Source organism: Macrotis lagotis, chromosome 1 (assembly GCF_037893015.1).
Source record: "Macrotis lagotis isolate mMagLag1 chromosome 1, bilby.v1.9.chrom.fasta, whole genome shotgun sequence".
Taxonomy (NCBI): Eukaryota; Metazoa; Chordata; class Mammalia; order Peramelemorphia; family Peramelidae; genus Macrotis; species Macrotis lagotis.
In genome coordinates, this window is record NC_133658.1 from 419,113,498 (window position 1) to 419,117,345 (window position 3,848).

Sequence of the window (3,848 nt, forward strand, 5' to 3'; positions counted from 1 at the left end):
GTATATGTTATATTTCTAAATGTTTACATGAATAAATTAGAGAAAGAGAAAATCAATGAACTAAATACACAACTAAAAAAGTTAGAGAAAGAACAAATTAAAAACTCCTAATTAAATACCAATTTAGAAATTCTAAAAATTAAATGAGAAATTAATAAAATTGAAAGCAAGAAAACTATTGAACTAATAAATAAAACCAAGAGTTGATTTTATGAAAAAACCAATAAAATTGATAAACTTCTCATCAATTTGATTAAAAAAAGAAGAAAACCAAATTGCTAGTATCATAAATGAAAAAAGGTGAACTCACCACCAATGAGTAGGAAATTAAAGTAATAATTTGGAAATATTTTAGCCAACTCTATACCAATAAATTTGAAAATCTAAGTGAAATGGATGAATATTTACAAAAATATAAGTTGCACAGTTTAATTGAAGAGGAAATTAAAAACCTAAACAACTCTATCTCAGAAAAAGAAATTCAACAAGCCATTATTGAACTCCCTGAGAAAAAATCTCCAGGGCCTGATGGATTCACAAGTGAATTCTATCAAACATCTAAGGAACAATTGGTTCCAATTCTATATAAACTTTTTGGAAAAATAGGTGAAGACAGAACTCTGCCTAACTCTTTCTATGGCACCAATATGGTGGTGATACCTAAACCAGGAAGAGTAAAAACAGAGAAAGAAAATTATAGACCAATCTCCCTAATGAATATCCAAAATCTTAAACAAAATCTTAGTAAATCAATTACAACAAGTTATCACTATAATAATACACTATGACCAATTAGGATTTATTCCAGAGATGCAGGGTTGGTTCAATATTAGGAAAACTGTTAGTATAATTAATTATATCAATAACAAATCTATCAGAAATCATATGATTATATCAATAAATGCTGAAAAATCTTTTTTTTTTCAAAAAAATTTTACTAAGCAAATTTTACTGTGTTTTAGGAAAGCCAGGACAAAGAACAGAAGGAATCCTTACTTAAGAGAACATTTGGGTTCAAGTCTCAGATCTGTCACTTTACTAGTATGTGATCTTAGGCAAGAAAACATTGCTGAGTCTTTTTCCTTGTTTGTAAAATGGGAATTAAAAAATTCCTTAAGGCTGTTGAATTAAATAGAATAACTCTAAAGCACAATTCAAATTTTATTAATCAATAGAATGAAGTGATATGAGTATTTATTAAAACAAGCCACCCCCCACCTCAGCTTTTGTGGGGAAAATGTCCTGTATACTTTTAAAACCCATATAAATTTGGGCTATTGCTATTATTATTGTTGTTGTTGTTGTTCTCTGCCTGGGTTTTGATCAATGGGGAATCTGCTGCCGCTCTGGGTATGGTGTAATGGAGTAAGCCTCTGTAAATTAATACTTTGCATATCATTTGCAATGCCTCTTGGATGTTTCCCAGAAATTGATCCAATGTCCCTTGTCTCATTCCTCCAGCAGTCTTAGAACTTTTTAATTCAGTATCAGTATAGAGCAAGGACTTTTTCAGTCAGACTGTACCAAAACCCCACTCCCTTTTCTCATACCCTACTCCCTGTCAGTTCAACTGAAGGACAACTAATAACCACCAGAAGGGGGAACATCCGAATTCCACTGTATTACAGTCAGTTATCTTACAAGATAGCCCAATGATCAGGCCCTCACTTAGACTGGATGGAGATAGTGTGCTATTATTGTAGGCAATTATTCTGATTTAATCAATGGAGAAGCTTGATGCTGTTGAGATTCGGTGGAAAAGCAGACTTGATCCCTGGAAAAGCTGACCCTGCATGCTCAGATATCTCCAACAATGAATCCAAGACTTGAACACTGGGGAATAGGGAGGGAGACCTGCCAACAACCCACTGTTGTTGACCGCCATGAGATCTCCAACCAAGAGAAAAGGGTAGGTCAGCATGCTCACTGCAATCCCCATTACAAACTTGGTGTAACTCCGAACTGCCAGTGCCTGGCTGAAACTGTCGTCCACCAGGTAGGCATTGATGAAGTGAGCCAGGAGGTTACAGCCCCACAAAAAGACCACATCTCCCAGGAGGAGGGATCAAGCCCACAAAGAACCCCAGTAGCCCTTCTTCTCTGAAAATCTTCCAAATGGAGCTCAGTATACCGCTGTATTTGACCTCCGGCCCCACGAACTGGACCATACAGCGCATGGAGATGACATGCAGGGGGTGTGAGAGCACCCTAGACACACACTGCATCACCATCTCATGGGAAGTTTCTTTTACCACCTTCCTCAGTGATGTCTTCACATTATCCTTACTGGATACATGTTCTAACTCCTCCAAAGGGAAGACCTTTTTCACGCTGCCCTGGGACAGAGTGGAGAGAGCACTAGACATAAGCCTCGGACTCAGGCCTCGGAACAGTCCCCTCTTACAATCCACTTGTACAATGTGTTTGGCTGGATGAGCAGCTTCACGTAGAAGAGCGGGGTGGCTCAGCGCCGTCACACCAGCACCCAGGGCCAGGAACAGGGCCTCGGTGGCCGCGGAGCCCTCCCCAGCTCCCATGCCCTGGGAGGCGGACTGCGGGGGCTGCTGCACCAGTTACCAGCCTACGGCGAGCACCAGGCCCCACGCCCACCATCCCCCCCTGAAAAATCTTTTGACAAAACACAGCATCCATTGCTACTAAAAACACTAGAGAGTGTAGGAATAAATGGTTATCTGACTGAAACCATCAGAAAGCATTATATGCAACAGGCATAGACTTGAGGTATTCCCAATAGGATCAGGGGTGAAACAAGGATGCCTATTATCACCACTACTATTCAATATCATATTAGAAATGTTAGCCTCAGAAATAAGGGAAGAAAAATAAATTGAAGGAATTAGAATTGGGAAGGAAGAGAAAAAACTCTCATTCTTTGCAGATGACCTAGAGAATCCCAAAAAAATCATCTAAAAATTACTAGAAATAATTATCAATTTTAGCAAAGTCACAGGATATAAAATAAACCCTCATAAATCTGTGACATTTCTATATATGACTAGCAAGATATAGCAGAAAGAGCTAGAAAGAGAAATCCCATTCAAAGTAACCTCAGAAAATATAAAATACCTTGGAGTCTTTCTGCCAAGGCAGATTCAAAAAAACTTTTTGAAAACAATTACAAAACACTTTTAACACAAATAAAATCAGACTTAAATAAGTGAGCAAACATCAACTGCTCATGAATAGGCTGAGCTAACATAATAAAATGACAATTCTACCAAAACTAAATTACCTGTTTAGTGCCCTACCAATGAAAATTACAAAAAATTACTTTAATGAGTTAGAAAAAATGGAAAGCAAATTTATATGGAGAAATAAAAAGTCAAGAATTTCCAGGGATTCAATGAAAAATGTACAAAAGAAGGTGGCTTAGCCTTACCAGATCTAAAATTATATTATAAAACATCAGTCCTTAAAACTGTCTGGTATTGGCTAAGAAATAAAGTGGTTGATCAGTGGAATAGATTAGCTGCAATAGCAGGGAATGATTATAGTAATCTGATGTTTGATAAACCCAGAGTCCAGCTATTGGGATTAAAAACTCTCTCTCTTTGATAAAAAAAAAAGCTTTGGGAAAACTGGAAGTCAGTATGGAAGAAACTTAGATTAGACCAACACATCACACCCTATACCAAGATAAGATCAAAATGGATTCAGGATTTAGACAAAAAAAAATTAGTATAAGCAAACTTGAAGTTCAAGGAGTAGTTTACCTGTCAGATCTATGGAAAGGGAAGCAGTTTATAACAAAGGAAGAAATGGAGATCATCATTAAAAATGAACCAGAGAATTTTGATTATATTAAATTTAAAAGCTTTTACACAGAC

The 3,848-nt window shown here is 36.8% G+C and overlaps 1 pseudogene; it reads right to left on the reverse strand.

Moving 5' to 3' along the window:
* Positions 1–1,633: 1,633 nt before the first annotated feature.
* LOC141518589 (mitochondrial carrier homolog 1 pseudogene) lies at positions 1,634–2,537 on the reverse strand (annotated as a pseudogene).
* Between the last annotated feature and the right edge of the window lie 1,311 nt (positions 2,538–3,848).